The sequence below is a fragment of the Octopus bimaculoides genome, chromosome 8 (assembly GCF_001194135.2).
Source record: "Octopus bimaculoides isolate UCB-OBI-ISO-001 chromosome 8, ASM119413v2, whole genome shotgun sequence".
In the NCBI taxonomy this organism is placed as follows: Eukaryota; Metazoa; Mollusca; class Cephalopoda; order Octopoda; family Octopodidae; genus Octopus; species Octopus bimaculoides.
The window spans coordinates 17667818-17674609 of NC_068988.1; the positions used below are offsets into that span (position 1 = coordinate 17667818).

General features: G+C 35.0%; 1 protein-coding gene and 1 long non-coding RNA gene across 5 annotated transcripts in view; one reads left to right on the top strand and one right to left on the bottom strand.

Annotated features, from left to right (window-relative positions):
- Window positions 1-6792, top strand: part of LOC106878173 (uncharacterized) — a 1037364-nt gene that overhangs the window by 222485 nt on the left and 808087 nt on the right. The window lies entirely within an intron of this gene.
- LOC128248551 (uncharacterized) overlaps window positions 1-6792 on the bottom strand; it is a 172517-nt gene that overhangs the window by 457 nt on the left and 165268 nt on the right. The gene's annotated exons all lie outside the window — the stretch shown is intronic.

Genomic DNA, 6792 nt, shown 5'->3' on the forward strand with positions numbered 1-6792 from the left:
ATATATAACGGGCTTAAGTAGACATCATTATAATACTAATTCTCTCTACTTTTGACAGAAGGCCAGCAATTTAAGTGGGAGGTGCTAGTCCATTACATTTCCCCCCGTACATAACAGGTACTTTATTTTATTGACTCCTGAAGGATGAATAACACAGTTGACATAGTTAAGATTTGAACTCAAAACGTAAGGAGCTAGAAGAAAGGCTGTTGTGCATCTTGCCTGCCTTATACATCATTATAATATTAGCTTGTCACAAAGCTAGAAATTTCCGGGAAGAGGTACATCGATTACATCAACCCGTGCTTGACTATTACTTATTTTATCGACACCGAGAGGATAAAAAACAAATTCGACTTCGGCAGAATTTGAACTCAGAACGTTCAGATTGTCAAAATGCCGCTAATCATTTTGCACGGTGTGCTAATGATTCGTTTCTGCTGGCTACCTTACATCATTAGGATATTAATGTCATTGAAGTATTATTCTTAATGACTCAAATACTCTAAATGAGATCATAGAAGTCTATATAAAAATAAAACAGTTTCTTATCATCTGTCTTGTATAACAATAGCAAAAGTCTTATCGACAGCAGATTCTGTCGTTTTCATTGTGATTCTTATTAAAATTTTGAAGTAATATGAATTACCGTAAAGAACTATCTTATAACTTCCACTTTAACCAGGAGCACAAAAGAGGCTCTAACACTACACGTAATACATATTACATATCAGTGTTGCTGATACAACTGATGTAACAATGTGTTTAACTCTCAAACAATAAGAGATTAGCAAAAATAATTGGATATTAAGAGCAATTTGCTAAAGTTTAAGTTCGTTAATAATTAAAACCCACTGGTTACCTTCAATCTAGCTGCATAATTGATAGGTATACAGAGTATTTAACATATCGTCTGTAAAGATACATTTTTTAAAATATTTAGTGGTGTCGTCGATAGAGGTGGTCACATGGTCCTCGCACGTCCACTGCGTCCGGTGAGACTGAAGTGTCTGCTTTTCTACTTAAACCTCTGTTGGTGAATACCTAGTGGAGGCACGTGGCTTAGTGATCAGGATGTTGGAGTCATGATCGTAAGATTGTGGTTTCGATTGCTGGACCGGGCAATGCGTTGAGTTCTTGTGCAAAACACCTCGATTCACGCTGCTCCAATCCTCTCAGCTGGCAAAAATGAGTAATCTTGTGATGGACAGGTGTCTCGTCCAGGTGGGGAATTTATACGCCATGGGAACCGGGAAATTGTCCCTTATGATTCGGTATGACTTGGCATCACCCGAGAAGGAATTCTTGTGGGCTAACATCCTGAGAAGAACAGGCACGGCACAGTGTATATTAAGCAGAATTTTCATAGAAAACAAACACACACACACACATACATACATACATACATACATGTATTATTTTTCTTTTCTCAGTCTCCAGACTGCAGTCATGCTGGAGCACCGCCTTGAAGGATATTTAGTCGAATAAATCGACCCTAACTTTCAAATTTTATTTAATAAGCCTGGTTACTTCTGTTTTTACGGGGTTGTAAAAACACCCGTTGCCAAGCGGTGGTATGGGACAGACAGACAAGCGCGCGCGCGCACACACACACACACACACACACACACACACACACACACACACACACACACACACACACAATCTTTTTACGTTTACGTCTACAAAATCCACTCGCAAGGCTTTGGTAGGCCTGAGGCCTACAGTAGGTGACATTTGCCTAAGTTGGCTTGCAGTGGGACTGTACCCGGAACCATGCATTTGGGCTTCAAGTTTCTTGCAACACTCCCACTCCTGCATCTATTAAATATCTGTTTGCATGCACACACACACACAAATATGTATGTATAAATATATATATACAGAGAGAGAGAGGTACACACACACAGACATATGCACACATATATATTTATATCCATTTATCTATCTGCATGTGTGTGCGTATGTGTGGGGGGTGTTTGTGTGTGTGGGGGGGGCTACTGTTAAAATATAGATCACAACGAAGTTTTTCCTGAATACGTGCTGTCAGACTTCTATAGGTTAATTAAAAAAGTTTGCAGTAGTTATTGTTGCTTTTAGGCGCACGCCATCTACTGAGAAAGCTGAAAACTAAGTGTAGTCACACCGTGAAAATAATGCCATTAATTAAATTAAATATGATGCTATTTTACTTGCAATTCGAGCGACCAGACAGATGTTTCACATTTATTCGGCATATGTAGCAGTTCAACCTATAAGCGAAAGTTCAAATAAAGTTATGAAATTTTACTACCGAACATGAAAAGTGATAAAGAAAAAACAACTATTTATAATCATAATTACATAGTGAATGCCATATTTATTCAAAGAACGTGTACCAATCAACATAGCCTCCAGGAGAGTTTCTGGAGAAAATCATCACTTCTATTCCTATTATCAAACTAACAAATTAATTTTGAAGTGTGGCGTGACATATTTTCCTAAAGGTGCTTAAAAGGAAAGTATGACAGCGATACTGTGACGTTTTAAAGTAAATATTGACATTTTCAAGGTGAGCAGAATCGATTTTTATTTTGAAAGAGAAATTTAATTTTACTGAAAAATAACCGAAGGAATTTTCAAATAATGATTGTGTGAAAAATACCACCACATACAGTAATTTACTCGCAGTATACATACATCCGTACATATATACACGTACGCACGTACATATGTATGATATCGTGCTATAAATATAATTATGAAAATGCATACAACAAATTTCCTTCATGGACCAAATGCATTCTAAATATAGAATAACATAACCATGAAAAATATAAATATGAAATAGTTATAAAACAACGCAAAATTAATTAAAACAATCAAAGACTCCAAAAACACCAAAAACTGAGATGACAAAAATGATAGGACGAAAACTTTCTGGGAATGTGTGCAAAGACTGAAGTGAATCATTGCTGGAATGTGCTCATGTGATTTGTTGTCTGTAAGAGGCGAGGGTTGTAAAAGAACCAAACTCTCAGTCTTCAGTTTCGTGCCTACTCTCCACTATGGTTAAAGATGTTGAGCAAAGTCTGAAAGAGTACGATCGTGATTACGAAACGGCAGAAATGGGGGTTCCTTTGAGGGATTTCTCAATGGTAACATTAGTCAACAGGGTATATAGCTCGGGAATCAATAATTCTCCCCATGTCAAGCTTCTTCTCGAGAGGTCACAACTCAGGAACTAAAAACATGAGACTAGAATGTAGCAGGAAATAATCAGCAGGAGAGCTGAGGGGAGACTAAGAATGGGATTGTTGAATAATATCCTTAGTCTAGGCTGGTCACGCTTGGGAATCCAGCCGGTAACTGTAATGACAGTTGATTCTGATAGAACCCTATGGAAGAGACGCCTGTAAATTCTAGCACACAACTCTCCCAGGAATTGTGGGTGGAGACGATGGATGAATGAATTCCCCAAAATAAACACTAGTACATAAGAATTTAAAATTTTTTACTAATAACAAACCACAATTTTCCAAACCCGCGAAAAGTCACTCATGAAATATGATTTAAACATCAAGTTGCAAACATATTAAGTACAACTTTTTGCATCAGGATTAAATGTGGCTATACTAGACGATCAATCAGCGAGTCGTAGCAAAGTCCTGCAACAAGGAGCATTTGTAATGCTCCCTACAACACAGCATAAATGTAGATAGTAAAATATTGGAGTGTATATGTATACTTTGTGATTAATTACTTACCCGTGCGTAGTGCATGTGAATATCTTTTCTCGGGAGAGAAGAAGGAGAGGGAGAGAAGAAAGAGAGGGAGAGAGTACTTATTTGCTACTGTCATTAGGTCGAAAATGGAATTATGCCGTTTTCTTTATTTACGAAAGCAACTAAAGTTCAAATATTTTCGAAATACTGTTTCTTTCTTTATAGCATCCTTTCTTCCACACACACACACACACACATACACATATATCTATATATCTATATATCTATCTATATATATATATATATATATATATATATATATATATATATATATATATATATATAAATATAAATGTATGCATGTATGCATTATGTTATATATGTGTGTATGTATGTATGCATGTATATATACTGAGAGGGAGAGAGAGAGAGAGAGAATACTAAAATAAGGATTACGCCGAAGTAGCATTAGCCTTAATATATATACATACACACATATAGATAGATATATATACATACACACATAGATGGATAGATAGTTACATACATACATATGAACATGCATGCATACATACATACATACATAAAAACATATGTGCGTGTGCGTCTATATGTATACAAATACTTGTAGTTTGGGTCGTATACAATACTGACAAAACCTTGCAAATAAGCTTCAGAAAATATTAATATATCAGGATTATATTAAAACACCTTTTCGTATTTAACATGCAATCTCATTTCTAGCTTATTACAATAGTCAGCATATTCTTTTCGCGAACCAGTCAGAAGATTACGAAATAGGAATAAACATTCATTCTTTTGAAACATTTTCAAGTGTATCATTTTAAAATTGTTTACACTCTACTTTTCAGCTAAACAGATCTACACTGGTCTTTCGCTATTTATTGATTTTTATTGGAAATCAATAAATAGTTTTGATCCAAGTATACACCAATTATGAATCGTTTTAGCATGGTTGAATATTTTAAAAATACTCCACGCAATTGATAACCAAATGGTTCTTATCTGGGCTGTGGTTTTTATGTCACAATCTCCATAATTATTTCAATTTTTTAAAATTTTATTATTCGTAATGGATACACAGTTGGTTTGCTATCAAGCACCACGTCCCTCTGCTATTCTCTTGAAAAGCCAGCTACTGAACGATTTTTCTGTTGGAGTTATATCTATACATACATGTTATATATACGCAGAAGTTTAATTTCGCTGTGATAATGCACAGTTGAATAAGTGATTAGGTTCGGTTGTGGCAATGTGGTTATACAGCTACCATGATTGACCGCTAGCTCCAAAAGATTTTTTTTTCTCCCTCTGTTTATTTCTTCGTGTACCTTTCTGTTGAAGAGCGTAGGCTCAAAACGTAAAATATTTTCTCACCTTCCCGAGCGTTAAACTAATATACCAGTTTCTTATCTATACACATGTCTTCGTCTTTTGTTTTTCTGTAAATTTCAACTATATATACATATATATATATATATATATATATATAACTGTGTGTGTGTATGTATGTATGGATGCATCTGTGTATACACACACAAACACACACGCATATATATATATATATATATATATGTGTGTGTGTGTGTGTGTGTGTGTGTATGCATATGTGTATGTATATTGCGGCCATCATTTTATTCCCTTCATATTTTCTGTTTGTCTACGTTTGAATTACTTCAATAACATATTGTAAAAATATTCACTGCAGAATTCAGAAGGGGATCTTTCGATCAAATTATTTAAGAACTGAAACCAATAATATCATTTGCGGTTCGTGCTGTAAGTATGTTTACTCTTGCATATATAGATAGGAATGTGTCTTATAAATGCAACTTTAATTTCGATATATATGATTACATTTTACGCAAACAAGTCAGCTGCGTTCTTTTTATTCACGTTGCAAATACCGAGGGCTTCAATGTAATCTACAGCATTCCTTCATTGGGATATATTAATGATATTTATATGCAACTGCAGATGCGTGGGACACACACATTTGAGGAAATCAGTGTATGTGTAAATTTATTATGCATATCCAGGCAAAGAATTATATATGAACAACTCGTGCCAAGCTGACAGATTTACGTATGAACATTATTTTAAACTATAACACACTTTTACCTCAGTAAATGTTAATAGACGCAACTTAAGAGTGCACAAAACTATGGGATTTATGTAAGCAATGTGAAAGTATGCAAAAATTTAGTATACAAGCACTAATGAGTTTCTATAAATAGTAGGAGAGTTTGCGGAAATGAGTGCGTGAAACCAAGTAAACATATTGATGTAATTAAATTAGAAAATCAGAACTTTGCATGTATAAACGAAACCATATGCACACACACACACACACACACACACACACACACACACACACACACACACACACACACACACACACACACACACACACACACACACGCTCATAAATATACATGATACATATTTACAAGGATGTATATGTGTGTTTATATATATATGACAATATAGGTATGTATAAATTTACATGTATGTATACATAGATATATGTAAATGTATATCCCATTTTCCTACGTATATAGGGATGCGTGTGTGTACGTCTGTGTATGTGAATGCGTGTACCTGTGTGTATGTGAATGTGCGTGTGTGTTTGAGTGTGTGTGAGAGTGTGTGGGTATATGAATATTAGATTTATGAATATAACTTTCATGCAAATTATGTTCGTATATCGAATGGTATTATAGTACATATATATGATATAGGTAGATAGATATACACACATACATAACGATACACACACACACGCATAGAAACACGTATGTAGGCTAAACAAGTCATTTATCCTGTTGAAATTTTATTGTACTCTTTATGTAATTGCGTTAAATGGCGTATACGAAAATTCAACATGTAGTTTTTAAAAATATAACTATTCGTCCTATGCATATGAAAATATTCTCTCTCGTTTTCTCTCTCACAGTCTCTGTCTCTTTCCTTCTCTCTCTTTCACACCATCACGAAGAGATAGTCATACACTTACGCACCACACACACACACACACACACACACACACACACACACACACACACAC